Source organism: Vidua chalybeata, chromosome 11 (genome assembly GCF_026979565.1).
Source record: "Vidua chalybeata isolate OUT-0048 chromosome 11, bVidCha1 merged haplotype, whole genome shotgun sequence".
NCBI classification, from domain to species: Eukaryota; Metazoa; Chordata; class Aves; order Passeriformes; family Viduidae; genus Vidua; species Vidua chalybeata.
The window spans coordinates 8,102,643-8,121,788 of NC_071540.1; positions in this window are offsets into that span (position 1 = coordinate 8,102,643).

The window sequence follows — 19,146 nt, forward strand, 5'->3', positions numbered from 1 at the left end:
CATGAACAATTGTTTTGGAGCTGCCTCTGCAATGTATTAACTGGAGAAACTACTCTTACCATATCCGACTCTGCAACCTTTCACAGTGACCTTTCCAGCAAAGAAATAATACAGAAAGTATAAAACCAGACTGAGCTGGCCAAGAGTTGCACAGAAGTGTATTCAGAAACACAACTTTTGTCATCTCTGACAACCAAGTACTGTGCAATTTAGCTGAGCAGATTCAAAACCTGATGTACTTGTGCAGTGCAGCCCTCTCAGGGAGTTTTCTCCTTCCTCGGGCTAGGAATGTGACTTTAAACAAAACTACATAGCTGAGTTACGCTCCCACATCACCATTTAAAAATAAACTTATAGCTGACTTTTGGTAAACTAATTTTCAAAACTTTTCTGTTGATTGGTATGTATTAATCTCTCAGATAAGTACTATTCTGAGATTATAGCCATTTACATAATTATTCATAATTAGCAGGGCTATCTGTGTACTACTTGTTATCTAGGACTTTCTGTTGATTACATGTATGCTACAAAGCAGATCTCAAAAATAGAAGCTTCCATTTAATCTCTTCTGCATTACACAGAAATATTTGGCACTTGTTCATAATACATTAGCTTCTAAGTAACATAATAATAGAGCTAGCTGTCTGACTCAGGGCTATTTCTGAAGCTGCTAATTTGATTTTTTTCCAATAAACAGAAAACTTTCCCCATTATGTTGCTTTTCTGCTTGCAATGAATTATCCCAGATTGCTACATAATTAGATAACCCGATAAGACAAATTTTGTTTGTTTCATATAACCTTCATTCAAAGCATCCACTACATACCATGACAAATGTAAAGTGATTTTTTAATAAACATAGTTTATGCTTTTGACTGATTTATAGAGCAGTAATACATCTTAGGTAGCAAAGGAGGAGGTGTGTATGCTCAGGGGGCTGCACTAGCACAAATCTACAGACAGGGCACGCTGACAGCTGGGCAGTAAACACTCAGGGACATGATGTGAGCAGCTCATTGCATGGCTGTAGCTGTTCTAGATTAATATTACTCTCACAGATATATTTACTGAGTCTACAGAAAGAGTTTTACCCCATAGCTAAGGAAAAAAAAATCCTGTTTTGCAGTCATTAATATTGGTGCCCATAAAAGTTGCTAGTATAGCAGATAAATATTGTAATATCAATAACATGTTTCTAGTTTAATTCACAACTGTAAGAGTAATTCATAACTGTAATTCTAGAGCTGCATACATTCTGTTCCTCTCTGGCCTTGCTCCTGAGCTCAGTGGAACAGTTTCAAGGAGAGATGAGTGGAATTTTTTTCATTTTGTGCCTAAAGAGCCAGACAAACAGAGCTGAAGGCTTTTAAAGGAATAAAACTGAAAGTTCTCTTGTTCAGTAAGTCTTGTCCATGGAAACTTGCTTGATATTTCACAGTTTCAGATATAGGTTTTGGTGTCATGATTAGCTTTTCTAGACTCTTTCAGAACATGAAAGGCTGAATTTAAAATTGAATTCATGTAACTTTACTTGTTTTTACCGTAAGAACTAAACTAGCAATCATACACAATTTAGTGAATGTGTTGCTATGCAATAGTCTTGACCTCACATTTCTCTCAGGTAAAACCTCTAAAATTAATGTGTATTTTGCCAGTGAGAATGCAACTTTACCTCCCATCCCCACCCCTAAACTGTCAAAGATCAAATAACTCCAGAGTTAGTAGCTCATTAAACAACATAGATTGCATAAACAAAATGTTTGATTGGTTCCAGTTTCTCACAGATGAAACTCTAGGGCTGCTTAGTGGACAGCAGCCAGATTGTGAGCAAGGACTCATATTTTGCCTTTTAGGTAGCCCCAAATTATAAATGTGCAGTCCCTCATAAAAGATTAAACTGTCATGAATAACCTATAAACATACTTCCTGATTTATATGCAGCTGATATTACAAATGCATTTCAATAATAAAATTCAAAATAATCTGAGAATTTACTTCAATTTGCCCATGCCACATCTCAGAGGTTTTTTGCTACAACTAAACTGACTTTTCAAAATATGAATCTGAACAATTCCTGCTGGAGGTTTAGTGTTATTTTTGTCAGCCCCTTAGGGAGCTGAAAGAAGTGGACACTGAAAGATAGTTTTCCTGCCATGCACTTCTAAGCTGACCAGGCTTAGTGAATCCAAGAGATGTAAATGAAAATATTCTGGTACTGTGATTGATCCAATAATCATCTCCTTGGGTGTCAGAGAATCCACTAGACAAAACCAGCAGCCCCTCTGATTACCACCTCATTGGGGACAATCCAGATATTGGGAAAGAAATTCATTTGTGTGATGAAACAGCAGAATAATGGTGACAATGGTAGTAGCAGCAGAGGAACAATGGAGAGTTGAGAAACAATTTTCCTGTAGTGAACACTTTTCAGTAAAAACCCTTCCCTGTTAATATTGCTGGCAGAGTCCAGCTCCTGAGGACAGTGGGTTAAAAATGCATAAACATACGACAACTCATATTTGTGCAACAGTTACAAAGAGCTTTCAGTTCTGCTGTCCATACTGCTCCTTTGGTGAATAAGGACTTCAGCAACCAGATTTAGAATCCTTAGTAGTTTCGTCCAAAAATTTAAACTAGTAATATTTAAATAAACACCTTTCTTAGTTTCATCTTTCATATCTGCTTTCATGGAAGGAAAGCAAGTAATGACTGCTACAGACATCTTAATAACAGATTTCATGGGATGTCACATAAGTCATTCTGATTGCTGTTGTCTGAAATAGCAGTACCACATCTTCATCCCCAAAGTTATTTTCAGAAAGACCAGTCATCTGCAATTACAGCTGACAATGATGTGAGAAGCATATGTAACTTCAGCTCTTTCCAAGTCACCGGTTCATAACTGGAGTACCCTGAGAACTTCCATGTTTGTAACAAGCTGAGAACATTTCTCTTGCTGGGCATGAGGATTCAGTGGGGCAGTTCAGTGACAGGAGGGAAAGAACATTAGATTTCCCACTTCCAATTCCCAAAGACTTCCTTTACACATTTTTTCCTACATTTCTGCTTTTAGTCCTAGAAACTGCAAGGCAAAGTAGTAATATAAATATTTAGGTCAGTTTATGCTGCATGGGTCCTCATACTGACATATAAAGTTGCCCAGACAGGCCATGAAGCAGGGAGGACCTAGGCTGCAAAACACAACCACCCATCAGCTGCCCTGGAATTCTCACCAGGCTGACAGGGAGATCCATACATTTCTGTGAGGACAGAAACATGCACACAAGCAATCAAGCATCTGGAGATGGGCAGTGTATGTTATGAAGGAAGAAGAAGAATAATAGATGGAAGTTTCTTGTTAGAGGAAGAAGAATGCGTGCCCCTAGGCTGCAATAAAGAACAAGACATCCCAATTCCCATTGTCCTTAAGTAACCACTGCAGCCATCTCCACAGACAGCATCTCTGTGGCATTAATGTCATGCTATGCAGGCCTCCTTCTCCCAGCTATACAGACAAAGCCTTTTAGTTGCAGGTTTGGTCACCTATGATTTCAAATATAGGTCATGTAAGCAACATTAAGCTCTCAGAAACCAGCCTATTTGTGTGAAGGGCTCCAAGAAGTGCTTAGTTGGCATAATTCAATTTCTTCAGTGTTGTATCAACAAGAATTCTGCTAATAAAATACAAAGTAGCCTTCATGGTATGAAAAAAAAAAGAACTTATAAATGATTCATTATTTTTTTAAAAGTGCCTATATACAAAGAGATCAAGACAAAAAATCTCTTGTAGAATTTTTTTTTTAAGAGTCAGAGTACCATTATTTCAGTAATTGTGTAGAAATGTGGAAGAAGTTTTTTTTTGTTGTAGAAAATGTCTTATGAAAAAGATCCTTTCAGGCTGGGAAGGGAGTGCTGGATTGTAAGCCATGTTATGCAAGCCTGCTGCTCCAGAAGCCAAAACCCTGCCCCATCAATTGCATAACCAGCTCCAAGGGAGATCTTTACGGAGGAGCCTCGATGGAAAGTCAGCAAGTTACCAGCCTTCCCCAGGCAATAAACAAGGCATTTACTGTCTCTTGGCATTTACTGGAGCCAATTGTGCACAATTTGATTTTTTTCCCCCTTCTCATTTCTCAGCGTAAACAAAGGAACAACTTACAAAAAACCTGACACTGGGCAGACTGTCTCCTGTTGACACCATTCTGGTCTGGGAATCATATTGCCCCTTTGAAATGCTGAACAAGCCTGTAGGCTGCTGGTACAATTCTGAAAGGAAGTGGGAGAGGCAAAAGCAAAACAAGATGCTCCACAATGGAATGCACAAAAGAAAACCAAATATTTCAACCAATATTTAAATTCCTCAAATGTGGGACAAAACCTACTGATCTCACTCTTAACAACTGAAGCCACTAGAAAAAAAAAAAAAATAGGGCTGATCTATACAGACATGAAAAAGTGTCATGCTCCCCTAGAGATCAAGAGACACCTTACACATTTATTTACGATGTTTCTGCTGTACTATTGTATTCTCTCTAGATTGTAGCTCAGTCCTGTTACAGGGCATGCCAAACTTTTGCCAGGTCTACACAGAGTAATAGAGCTGAAAAAACAGCACAACTTTCATTTCCCATGTAAACCTGCTTTGCCTTGAGTATTAATATTTTTCTTCCTCATTTGTCAGGGCTGCACTCCCAGAGCCTTCTGCACATGTATTGCTCTCATCTTTACTGGTCTGTGCACTGATTTAACATGCAGGATGCTGCACTGTTGCTTTTCCTTATAGTAAAAGGTAAAAGGAGAAGGAAAGATCCAAAGTCTAAGTCTTGAGAGCCCATTGGGCAAGTCTGGTCAGGGGATTACATTTTCCATAGCCAAAACCATGCAAAGGACACATATGAATATCGTAGTTTCTGAGCACTTCCCCCTCTTCCTTATTTCTTTTTTGTTTGTCCTTTCAGTATGATTCAGCTTGGAAAGGATTGGAGGTTTCACTCAGACTTCAGGTTGAGGCTATTCTTAAGAAACACAGTTTTGTCAATAATCTTCCTTCAAATCATTCAGCAGAGCTAAAACAACTCAGAAAAGACCTGAGCTACAATTCTTTTATAAAAAGCCTAAAGCAAAAAATCATACCCATATCTAAAGAAAGCAGCTGCAGTAATCCAAAAGAAAAATTTACTCAGCATTCTGACACAATTACATGTCACATTTGACATGACAAAATCAGCCACCATCCAAAAGACCCTACCCAAGTACTTCTAAGTCTCTGTAACTGTAAAAAGCAAAGCAATGTTGCAGTTTGTAATATAGAACTCAGCAATCAAAGACCTGTGCACTAACAGGAAAAACTAAAAAAAAAACCTTTATGTTTTTGGTTTCTAGGCTTCCTTAGATGTATAACATTAAAACTGATTAAGTCCACAATTAGCACAAATCCCCCCTTCTCCCTTCAATCAGATTGCACAACAAAAATGATTGAGCAGCCCATCATAGATATCTTAAAGATTCCTTCAATTATCCTGGTCATAGCTCAATATGGTTTTTATTATAAACAACTAGATAACCAAATGCAAATATAAAAATGATGAGATTAATGATGAATTAGAAGGAGCAATATTACATGTTATATACAAGGCACAAGCCAACTGTAGGAACTGTCATTTCTGACTATCTACAATGCAAACCAGCTCTGGGTAAGTAACTTTTTCCCCTTCACAATTAATTTTCCTATTAAATTAATTATCATTAGTCAGAGCATTGTGATCTTACCTTGGGCACACAAAGAATTCCCTTTACTTTGCAATTTTATTAAGTTGACTACTCTAATTTCTTCCCAGTTGCTTAAAATCCAGCTGCTTTGTTCTGAGATGTTAAAATCCCCCTAAAAGAGCGTTTTGACCATATGTGTTCCCATAGTGTTCTAAAAGTCCCATTAAACAATGACAAAATTAAGTAATGCATGATGGAGCTTACCAAAGTAAGGCCTTTTCAGCCATCACCTTGGCCCTCACATTGTTTTCTAATTATTGCCTGTTTGAACTTGTGCCAAACAACACACCCTTTGCTAAGCATCCGTTAAAACAGTAAAAGACTCAGGTTGTGCAATCCCTTTTAACTCTGTCAAGCCAAATAAATATTGCCTGGACATTATGGAGACACTTCAGGAAACCAAACTGAAATGTGCTCATAATATATAACCTGAGCTGTTTTCAATTAATAATAAAAACTTCTGGCAGAAGGGTAGTGCTCCAAAAGCATTTGTTTTCCTTTGACATCAATAAGAAGGAGCCAGTTAGGCACTTCTGAAAATTCCATTAGGTAGGTATCTGAATATTCAGTTACCAGAAATATATTTATAGCCAGAATTTTCAATGAGCTAGAGTGGTCTGGATAAATTGCATATTTACAATCCATTGTGGTAGCTAATGCTGTGGATTATACTTTTGAGAAGAGACACACATCTTCTGAAGCAAAGGATACACAGATGTATTCTCTGCATGACCTTAAAGAAGCCAATAGAGATTGTCCTAGTGTAACATATAAATTACTCATGTTTTTGATAAAAAGGATTGTATTCCCAGGAAACAAAAGCACATTAGGGCAGGTGCATACAGATACAGTCAGGCTACATCAGACATAAGGAACCTGTGGATCTTATTTTTAATCTGCAGTATGACTTTGAACGTAATTATCTCCACAAGCTCAACCACATAGGCTGAGTTTATTTTCCATTCAGGCACTTCCAGTGAAACAAAAGAAGTTACAAATGCATCTACTTACAGGCAGGATTTTCTTAATGGTTACAGTCCAGGTCAACCCCCCAAGGTTTAGTTATTTATTATTAAATAGGGATTAATAAATTATTGCAGATACAGTTTTTTTTTAAGCTTAAGTATGTTTTTAATGAACTCTGTCAGTGATTAAGGAGCAATTTGAATTAGGTAGATTAATCATAGTTATAAACTCCTAAGAGCAGATAGCATGTAGATTTGTGAGAGAACATTGTGTGCTTGTCACCAACTACTACTTATTTTGTTGCCAGTGCTGCTAGTCTTCACACCCTGACAGTGTCAGATTTCTATTCAGTTATAAAGATTACACCATGACAAATAAATTTGTGTAATTCATAGGGGACAATACTAGTGGTTAAGGCAACTGTATTTTACCCTGTGTGTAGAAGAGCATTTCATTTATTGTATATACAAATATATGTTACATATATATGTGAGATACATGTATATAACATATTCTGTTTGGAATAGGGACAATACTATTAAATACTAATAAAAGGACTAAAAGCAGGCTGACAATAGATTTTAAACATAAATCCCAACACCTGCAGGTTACCAGGTGATCCATTCTTGGATCATGCCTTTTATACTCATGTAGGCAATCTAAAGAGTTGTGCAAAATCTTTACTGCCAATAACTTCATAGGATAGCAAGTTCCAATAATGATGTTAAATACGTGGTTTGGTGGTCATATTGAATATTCATAACACTGACTGCATTACAAGAGATGTAGGAAGGAAGAAGGAAGGACACAAAAATGTATGGTTAAGACAGAAGCCATCCTGAAAAGCAGCAAATCACAGGAAGACCTGAGGGTCATTGCAACTAGCACAGCCCAGCTCTTTGTGCAGCTTTGCAATACAAAGGGTCTGCAATAGCCACATTAATAATTGGATTACTTCAGCAGGTCTTTACAATGGATTTCTGCATATTTCTACACAAGAATATCAAGTAGAAACAACACTCAACATCTGAAAATGTTTGGAAAGACAGCTTCTCTTCAGCTATAAAAATATTTTGGAAAGCTTATGGCAGAACAGTGACACAGCAGGACGAAGGTTAACAAACCTCACTTTTGTCAAATAAAATTTTGATAGGTGACAAATTCTAAGCACAGATATCTACACATTAGAAAAAGTGCTTTTCAGTTCTGCTGAAAACCAGAAATGGATGCAAGAAAAGTCAGTATTTCCTACCAGTGAGGTTCCACTGGTTTTGATACACATTTTTTTATCAGCATGGGTGACAGAAGGATCCCTCACCCAGCCACTTACTAATCATTAGATGGGTCATCCTGGCATCCTCTCTCCTAATTCTCTATCTGCAGCATTTAATCTCCCAGGATGCAAAAAGCTGAACCCTAGGACAACCATTCAGATTATTAGGTGAACTACAATTGCCTGTCATCCACATGTCAGGCTATACAATCTTGCTTGGCTATAAATTGTATTGAAGTGCAATATAATTCTATTTATTAACTACACAACAGCATGAGACTAATTATGAACATGGTAGAATGCTCATGGCTTCTGCAGGAGCAGGCACGGGAATTCCTTGAATAGTAAACATTTAGTATTTAAAAATGTATTTCTGATTTACAATTAAGTACATGTAATGAAGAAGCCAGAGTTAAAAATAAGTCAGAAATTTGCTTGGGATTCAATATTAACAATTCAATTTCAAAGCTGCAAAATTCAAGCCCATTCACGCTTTTAGTGGGATTATTTAAATTTCTTAACATGATCTACACAGAAGGGCTGGTGTGATCAAGATTATTCTGTTAAATTTAATGTTTTGCATAATGAATGCATGGCATACCATTTCCTATAAATCTAAAATGTGGAGAACTATAGATAAAATAGGTTAAAATTTGTTGACATCACCTGCACAATAAGGATATTTCCAAGATATATTCACCTTAAATTCTCTTTGTTTTGACAAACAGTAGCACATTCAAGCACAAATTTTAATAAAGCAACTCATTATAGTATTAAACTGCCAGACCAGACTTTCAGCAGATGGAGTTAATTAACAAATGTAGTGCACTTCAACAGGCAAAGAACATCTAAAAAAGTCAGAGTTAAAAGGAAAATGGTAATACACAGAACATTGATCAATTCCATACCATTTGCTAATTGCGTTAGTGCTAAGAGATCTTGTCTTCCCCAGGTTTACCTTGATGACTAAACAAGCATATAATCTGTGAAATTTATACTCACTCTGCTGAGAAACCCCAATGGCTTTCTGCTGGAAACCTTTTCATGGGCTATTTCCTGTTGACTTGCTCTGCTTAGGTATCTAGCTAGTTTTCCTTGGCAGGATTTTCTGTTGCCAAAAGACTGGAATGTTGAGGCTCTTACACTGACATGCAGGTTTTCTATGTGTGTGATCTCCCCATTTTACACGTCCTGGCTGTTCTGAAAATGCCAAATGAAATTGAAATGCTGCAGAGGAAGATTATTTCCTTTCCACAAAATATATGAGAGATGTTTTGTGTCTGCAATTCTGTGTACCAACTAATGTACACCCATTAAAGCAACATGCAAAGATGATCCTACCAAAACCCGCTGTGGTTTAATTATTCCTGCCCAGAAACACGTCACACTTCTCAACCCAAGTTTTGCTGCACTAACTTTAACTTCCTTAAAGAGTTTAGAAAGCATTTCCACAATCATATCCAAACATGCACTTCCATAGACCAAAATCATAACGAGAATGCTCTTCAGTGTTTTCAAATTTATTATAAGCTTAGCTTAAAAAAATTCAGCTTGACTTCCCCCTTGGCAAATTTGCAGCTTGGTTGCTGTGCTTAAACTGAGTGAAACCAGTTAAGAGACTTGGATGCATCCAGAGGAACTTAAGACAGGCTGGTGGCTTGAGTCAGCACAAAGCTTCTGAAATTCAACAACAAGTACAGGGTCCTAATTCAACAAGGGCAAGAGCAGGATCCTACATTTGAGATGGAACAACTCTGTGGAAGAACACAAAATGTGGAGTGTCTGGCTGTGAGCAGCTGTGCTGGGAAGGAGCTGGATCCTGATTCCCAACAAGCTGAACAGAAACCCACAGTGTGCTCCAGCAGCCAGGATGGCCCCAGCACCCCGAGCTGTGCAGATCCAGGGAAGGGATTGTCCTCCAGCACCCCGAGCTGTGCAGATCCAGGGAAGGGATTGTCCTCCTGAGCTGTGCAGATCCAGGGAAGGGATTGTCCTCCTGAGCTGTGCAGATCCAGGGAAGGGACTGTCCTCCAGCACCCCCAGCTGTGCTGGCAGGACCAGGCTGCAGATCCAGGGAAGGGATTGTCCTCCCTGGACCTGGCACTTGTTAAAGTCAGAGCAAAGAGCCCTGACAGCTGGGAGCAGCAAGGCTTTTGGGGAGACTGGGCAGCAGTTCCCCAGCACCTACAGGGAGCTGGTCAAGGAGACAGGAGCAGGCTCCTCACAGCAACATGTGGTGCAGGGATGAAAGATAAAAGACAAATTGAATCAAGAGAGAGGCAGATTGATTTGAGGACAGACATCTTTGGGTCATGAGCACAGCTAGGCAGTGGAACAAGGGGCCTCGTCTCAGTTCTTGGAGATTTTAAAGACCCAGCAGAGTAAGGCTCTGAGCAAGCTGATCTTGTAGCTGACCCTGCTTTCAGTAAGAGCCTGGACTAGGTAATGTCCTGAGGTCCTTTCTGACTCTAATTGATCTGAGATTATATTGCCTTAGTAAGCAAAACTGGGCCCTATCTTGCACTAGTTGTTAACCAAATGTAACAGCAGGGACAATAAAAGAAATTTAAAATCTTTTATTAAACATGCTTAGAATTCACAAAAGCATTCACTGCAAAGCATATAAGGAACATGAGTACTGAAAAAGCCAAAGAAAATGAAAAAGCCCCATGCTAATATTCATATTCATGGAAGCAAGAATTTCCATATAAAAATTCTCATATCTACACATGAGGAATTCCTTTTCTTCTACACCTCTTATTGAAAGGGTGTTCTGGAAAATTATCTTGGGGTCTGCCACACAAGCTTGGAGCCTTATTTTTGATTCAATAACAGCAGATTTTCACAGTTACTGCGTTTATGAGGAATCTTGAATCCTAATTTGCATATATTCAGCTAAAAAAACTACCAATACAGAAGGATCTCTAAGGCCACACTGCATTTTGTTTACAAAGGTACATCACTATTCAGAGACTCTGCATAAGCATTGGAAGTTAAGAGATGTAAGTTACTGTAGATGGGGACAAAAAAATTTCAAAATAATTTGTTTTTATGCTCAGAACTTTACAAGCTCTGAAAAAACATGGATTTTTAGATTGCTTTGATTCTATAAATGAATTTCTATTCTATTTTCTAATTCAAAACCTTATGTTTGCCATTGAGTAGGCAAACAATGGGCCAAACAGAACTAATGTACAGAATCACAGCAAACATCATCAGCCTCTTCAATAATACATTTAGTGGAAAAAGTTCAGCCATGGAGACAATGTTCTCCAAATTTTAGAAAACCAAACAAGCATGTAATCCTGTTAAGGTCAGCTGAATAACATCTGTGGAACTGGAAAGATGGTCTATGATACTCAAGCATAATTTTAGAGTATTTAATAGACATTGTTAATGAAATTCATGAGGCTATAAGCTTCCTAAGTAGCAATTTCACTGTTATATGGATTATTTCCAAAGATATTCTCTGTGCCAAGATTTTTCTTTAATTCCTGAGCTATTTTTTGAGGGAAAACCGTTCCAGTAAATAGATTTCAATGGGAACCGTGCATCCTGCTCAAATAATGAAATCTGATCCCCAGGTAATGTGCAGTTTTCCCCAGTGAACACTTCAGTTTACCCCATGGAGAAGCCAGCTGGGAAGGTTCTGGGGCACTACAATGAATGACTTCTTCCAGACCATATGCTCCCTGCAAGACCATATGCCCTTTATGAGAGTCCCAGATTAACCCAGTTTGGGTGAACTCAAACCCCACACATGCCACTTTTGTAGGCAATAGGAATAACTGAGAGTCCTCTTCTCTCTCAAAGAAACCCTCCACTATGATAACACCCCCCTCCAAAAAAAACCCCAAACCTACCCCCTCCAAAATGCACCTGGCACCAAAAAATAAGATGTGCCCACCCAAAAAGTAAGCTCACACAAAACTTTTTTTTTTTTTTTTTAAGTATAACATACTTTCATTGCAAAGAGAAAGGAAGAGATTTACATCTTTTTTTGGTCTAGGTGAAGCAAAGTCAAGAGTGGATTTGCTAGAAAGATTTGCTTTATTAAACTAGTTAAAACACAAACCCCTACATTAGGACATTTACAAATTAAATCCAAGCTGTAGACCAGTTATGATACCTCTAGAATTCAGAGAAACATGCCTGCCTACAAGTCTTTTCATCTTCAGATCCACAAGCAATTTTGTTCCATGAATGAAATAAGTGGTATGTTTCAATATTCCATTTGTGAGTGCATTGGCTCTTGCAACTTAATTAAATGCCTCACTAACTTCACACATCCAAGCATTTCTGCATGGCTGCCTCATATTAAACAATTCACAAGAAACAGAAAATATCACAAAACACTTCTGTAATCAGATATGGCATTGTACTATAAATTATTCTCGTGTTATAGAATCTGTGCCAATAAATACAGAGGCAGCTGGTAGAGAAGCCTTTATGGTTAAATGGACCATCATCTCTTTATCACTGGTTAAGCAGAGGGGAATTCCTGAGGAGACAAACACTTGTAAGAAGCTTACCTCCCACTGCCAGGCCAGGCAGATTAGCAGCACTGTCAGTCACACCGAGTCACCATGGCTGTTCCCCTGTGGCCGGGTCTCCGTGATTTTTGCATGCATGAAGCCATTTATTGATACACACAGCTCAGTTTATGTACCTTTTCAGCTGTAGCTAAAAATAGCACAACCATAACATTTATGTAACTAAGTTACACTGCTTAATCAAAGCCTCCTACAGAACCGTGCAGGCATGGAGGGTCCTGCTTAGTTTCTGCACGCTAAGCACATCGTACCAAGCACACTGTTAACTTCTGCATGCCTCCTTCAGGGCCCTGCTTTCCTTTGCCAAGGCTTATGGCTACTGTGGCTAACACATCCACTTCTGTCACGAGCTGAGCAGTGCTCTCAGTCCTCCTCTCAAGCTGTATTCCCACATTCCCTCACTTTTATGCAAGCTTTCTGTTGCTTGCTGGTTTTGTATTCTAAACCCACAACAGCTTATTCTAATGGAAGGGGTTCCCATCCATGGCAAGGGGTTGGGAATGGATCATCTTTGTGGCCCTTCCAACCCTAACCATTCTATGACATATTAAAAATAAATAAAAAACAAAACCAGAAATTCAAAAAATCTCCCAAAAAATATGCTTGTGTACCAATGCTTCAAGGAAGCAACATTTACATTTATTATTATTATTATTATTATTACATTTATGCTAAATTTTGTATTGAACAGCACGTGCATGAGTTATGGTGGAGGATGAACTATGAACTAGCAAAAGAAAAACTCTTGAGGAAGAGAGAGATGGAGCTTCTTGACAAGCTTCCTTTCAGGCCAAGAGGATTCTAACTTCACATTAATGTGAGATCAAAGCATCTATATATTAACGTGCCAAAGACATTCAGAATGGCTCTGGCATACTTCAGATGAAAATGCTCTTTCTGCTTTAAAAAAGTAACATCCTGTGCCAGGTTTTGGACAAAACCAGACACTTTGATGCACACTGAAGTTCCTGTGAAAGCATTTCAAGGTTGGTCTCTACACCAAGATCCTGAACTCACTGCCTTTAATGCCAGCAAGTGACAACTACTGGTCCTGATGCTCAGTATCTCAGGACTCACAACTTTCTCAGGTGCTCATTTGTTTAAGCACCAAACACAGGATGGACCCTGTAAACACAATCTCTGCCTGCACCAAAAATTGTGATGAAACCAGTGCAGCCTTTCCCACATACTCCAAAATTCCAACTGCTCATTCCCATGCAGCTGCTTCATGTTTATACCTCTAGCTTTGAGCCTCTCTCCTGAGACTCTTTCCAGCTTTGTGGAAGCAATGATCAGAACTGGAGCTGCATCCAGCTCAGCAAGTCCACATTTACACTGGTGTTTTCCCCCCGCCTCAGAGTTCCATGGATCTTGCAACAAACTGTAGCCACTTTTGGGGCAGGTTACATGGAAATGCTGCACAGCCACGTGGCTGCAGTTGTGCATTTCTTGTGGCATATGACACAGTGCTCCAGATGGTGCTAATGGCATGGGATCTAAAATACATTTACCTCCCACTGCAAATCTACATCTGATTTCCTTTCTGGGGATATCACATTTTAGTGATACTCTATGAAGACAAAATATGGGCTTTTCAAAAATAAAAGTGCTTAAGTGCTAAAGTCACACTTCACCTAAGTGCTGTGGTCCTTCAGAAGTATTTATGTACCTATGCATTTCTGAAAATGCCACAGAATTCTTTTCTGTATCCTTAGGCCCCTAAGTGCCATGAGTTCTGAGTACCTTCTTGAACGAAACCTGCCCTGTTAAAACAAGAAAAACCCCCAGAACATGACTCTCTTTTGCTGTGGATTTGCAGGTCATGTGGCATAGAAGACCCTTAATTCACATGGCTCTGTCAGGTGTTTCCATAATATCAGTTACCCATCATTCCAGTATCTATTCTCTTCATCTGGGAGCTAAATTACCTTGTCTGCAGAGCCTTGCTTTGGGAGTCCAGGGGGAGTGGGCTGTCACAGATGTCTTCAATATGGTGTTTGCTGAGAGCTTCAGGGGGCAACCTGGTTGAAAGGGAACACAGAGAAGGCTGCAGCCACCACAGAGTGTGCCCTATACACACACACACACATATATATTCATAATACCTTATTTCTTCCAAGATACACATAACAGAATATGTACACCTGTTTCCAAGACTGTTCAGTAGCCTAGAGTGTCAAATCACTTAGTAGAACACAGAAATCTCAGACAGGCTCTTAATTCAGATCAAAAGTTAGAAAGTGTAAAATTTTATGCCTGTTGAACTTTTACTTTACAGTAGGATATGACTCAATACCCAGCCCTTTCCACAACTGCAGTCTGTGCAGAGTGAGACAGTAACACTGCCTGTGGCACTTTAATAAGTTGTTATAACTCACAAAGAGAGTCTTTTCTGAAATATAAACACAGTTTTCAAATAGACTGTCAGATTTTTACTCATGGTATAGAACTTACTCCCTACACCCACCCAGTGTGTTTCAGAGGCTCTGAATGTTTCTCATCATATTCCCCACCCTTCTGCACATTGATATCTGATCAGCCCTCCTGCATTCACTGACCATGAGATAGCCTGAAACAAGATTCTAATGGACAGATTTTGTGCTTGTTTCACCCAGCAAGAAACTGGAAACCAATGTTCATAACTTCAATTTTTCATACTTAGAAAAAGCTCCACTTTCATATCAGGGTGTAGGACTATTGACTTTATTGTGTCACAACAGCAAACAGCCTCTGTTTGAAACTAAACAAGGCTCCTCCTTGCCCGCTGGCCTGCCTTCTTTAATTTAGCTGAGTTCCTCTTGCCGGTGTTTCTGTATGTTTACAGCAGTAGGAGATATGCTAATGAAACTTTTTCCATGTACACCTACCCCTTATTTTATAGGAGAAAGAGAATATATGCATGTAGCACTAGTATTTAATCCATAACCACCACAGCTGAACAGCAGTCCTAAGAAGGTGTCACATATACCTTAGTTGGGGGAAAAAAGAAGCAGACTATTTCTGTCTCTGCCCCTCCAGCACTGACTAAACACTGATCAGATACTTCCATTTAAGGCACAGTCCCATTAAATCCTTTTCACAATGCATCACTCACCATTGGTGCATTATGAGACAAATAAAAGACAAGCAAGAGCCCATCAGTGAGGAAAGAAAGAAAGGGTTATGATATTTTTACAGAAACATGACAAACTTATTTAAGCTGCTTTATTATTTGTATATAATTAAATATTATATTAAAAGAAAACATAACCTCCCTTCCCCAATAGCTTCTCATGCAGCAATTACATTCACCTCCTACCAGAAGCATTTGAATAATGTCCCTGAAAGGCCCTGAGACTAAATCCACCAGATGGGATAGATGAGATATCCTGGGCTTTTGCATGAATTATTTCAATCCATCATCATTTGGAAGACTCATAGCTGCTGTAATATTGGAAAGCTTAATTTGATTTCCATTTACAAAGTAGGGCTTTGATGGATGCTGTAAAACAAAGGATAACAATCTAGCTACTATATCTTTATCTTCTCTGCATTTTTGTTAACAGCAGAGAACAGAGGGCTCAGACTCATGACTGACAAGAGTTGAAACCACTGTGCCAGCTGTGACAACAGAGAAGCCAGCCCACAGCATCCAGCAAGGGCAGCTGCAGTCAATCTCCTGCAATCACCCCAACACCATTTTAGGCCACTACATCTACTGCTTATGAATCAGAGCCCTAAATAATTTTTTAGTCAAAATCAATGCATTGAAGGGTTTTATACAAAAAAATAATCATGGGCACACACTGAGTTGATAGAGACTCTGCAAATTAATTTAATTATCACCCTAGCATTGTCTTAAACTGTTTCATTTCTAGTGCTATCTTCTTATTCATTTACTCAAAAGTCTGTTTCTGGCTCAAGTCTGGAAGGGAAACAAATTTGGACATTGGGAAGCTGTTTCACAATAAGTTATATTCAGCCCAGGAAATTTCTCTTTAGATTAGGTGTGAGCAGCTGATAGGCACACACGCCAAAAGAATAAAAATTTGGTTTAAAGTTAAAATATGGCAAGTTCTGTTTTCCTAATATAGAGAATCAGTGGATAGCTACAACTGTGGCAGAAAACATTAATTTATTCCCAATGAATGCCAAATATTACTATTTTAATGCCCCTTCACTTCAGAATGTCAAGAATGCCCTTATCCATAGTCTTGGTGTTCTGCCAGTAAATCTGGCAAAAGACTCTGGTGTGCCTCTTTTAATTCAAGGCCCTCTGCTGTGAAGATCTCCCACACAAAGTATTTATAAACCACAATGTCCCTCCTCCTTCTCCTCACACAAAATAATCCCAGACATTCACACTCTGCGTTTTAGATATTCCAAATTTCCTTGTCTGCCAAAGAGCCCGTTGAGCTGGGTCTGTTTGGGTTCAGGTTGCAGGGATGCTCCTCGCAGACAGGAGTCACGCTGCCAGGGGTTTCAGTGTGCCTCAGTGCTGCGTGCTCCAGGTCACTGCCCCAGTGCAAGGGCGGCTCCTGCCTCTGGATCCTGCTTTGCCCTCACCAAGGGCTCGGCAGCCAGCTCTGCCCTCACGATGCCGTCTCTGATTTTTTATGTAATACTTCTGAATCTCGAAATTTTTATACATATTTAAATTTAAGAATATAATTTCTCACGCGCCGATATCTTAAACTCCTGGCAATCAGAATTGTTCAAACAGCAGACTTCTGGCCGCACTTCTGAATTCAAGGAACTCATATCAAAGGTAAACATATTACCACCAATTTCATGTGCCTAACAAACACGACCTATCAGCAAAGCAGAGCACGGTCCCTGAGCCGAGAGGCAAACGGAGCCTACCCGCAGCAGCAAGGACACCAAGAGCACAGCGGGACCCCAAAATCCGAGCGCGGCGGCGCCGCGGGGCAGGGTCCGGCTCTGCCGGCGGCGCCACCTCCTGTCCCCGGCCGGACAGCCAGAGCCCGGCAGCGAGCGCCGCGGCCGCCTGCTCACTGAGGAGGGCGAGGGTGCGTGTGCTTCTGTATAAAACACACGCAAGCCAGCCTTTTATTTTTGATGAATAGACTTAATATTTTGCTCAGCAAAGCTTTATCTTAAAATTATCAATACTAAGACTCAATACTTTGAATATCACCACCAGGGAGAAAAATTATACTTGACCTTGAATTTCAATCACAATTATTCCTGTAGTTAGTGAAAAATGATAATAAAATAAAACTCAATTGATATATTTCAGAATTCTGATGTCTTTGGACTGTTATTTATGTTTAATTAAAAATATGTAATATTTTATTTCTCTTAGGTATATAGAGGTATTCTCTTAAAATATCATTCCTGAAACAGTTAAAAATACTCAAGTGGAGACTGAAAAGGGGACCCAGTGCATTCAAACTCAGTATGTTCTTAAAAAGTTCTTCCTTCGAATTAGCCATTTAAAATGATATAATGCAATCTGACAGAACTTAGTGAGCCACAAGGCAGACAGCAATAACTTGGGATTGTCATATGCAGCTCAGCAGAGTTTGAACAGTACAATGGAACCACATTCTAAACACAAATGCATACAATACACAGGTAAAAAAAGTACAAATCTAAAATCCATGTTTTTTAAAAGTCATCGTCTACACCATCTACTTGAGCACTGCAGTATTTCCACTGTATGCACAGAGTTGTATACCAACATATACAGAACTGGTAGATTTGTGTACAAAATTGAACACAAACAGTAGCAGTCAGGAAGGCTAGGAATAGTCTGAACACCATGAGTTACACTCTTGTAAGGCATTTGGATTTCCATTCTCTGATAAAAAAGAGAAACTGAACACATCAGAGAAAACACCTGCTTATATAACCAGACTCCTCCAAATACCAGACAGCAGACTGGGTCTTGGAATCTGCAAAGTCATCATTATTCTAAACTGTATTTGTGAAAATAACAGGTCTTATACCTGAATTATAGCAGAGCTACTCCTTTCCAATAAAACAGAGCCATTCAGAACATAAACCAGCCCCAGATCTAAAAATAGCATTTAATGCGGCTACACAAAATTCGAGCAGGAAAGGCATTCATATCAAACCCAGCCTGCATGCTTGCTAAACAGAAGGAAACACTGCCAGTATTAGAAAGACACTGTGAGTCACTGTTTGTCATGGAACTTTCACAGGCACTCTCTCTCTGGTTCAGAATGCTCATCCAAAACACGAGCTACCCCAATAAGGCACTAAAACAGGAAGGAAAACAGCAGCACTAGCACCGACTACTGGGACTCATCTGAACTTTGCTTGTTGACAACCGCAATGAAATTGTTTACATTACATGCTCTTAAGACGTCAGAGAAAACACTCCTTTTGACAGTAAACTGTTGCATTTGTCATAGAAATCCTGCACTTGGCCTCACACCAGGAATCAGTCTCAGGACTTTACCCCTTTAAAGGGAGGGAGAGGGAAATGCCAGGTCACTCACACGTAAGGGAAAGTCCCTGGTATTTTCCACTCCAAACACTGCTTCTAGTTGTGTTTTTGCTACAACCAAAGGTTGATTAGCACAAGACATGTTTCAGAAACAGACTTTGGAGAAAGAA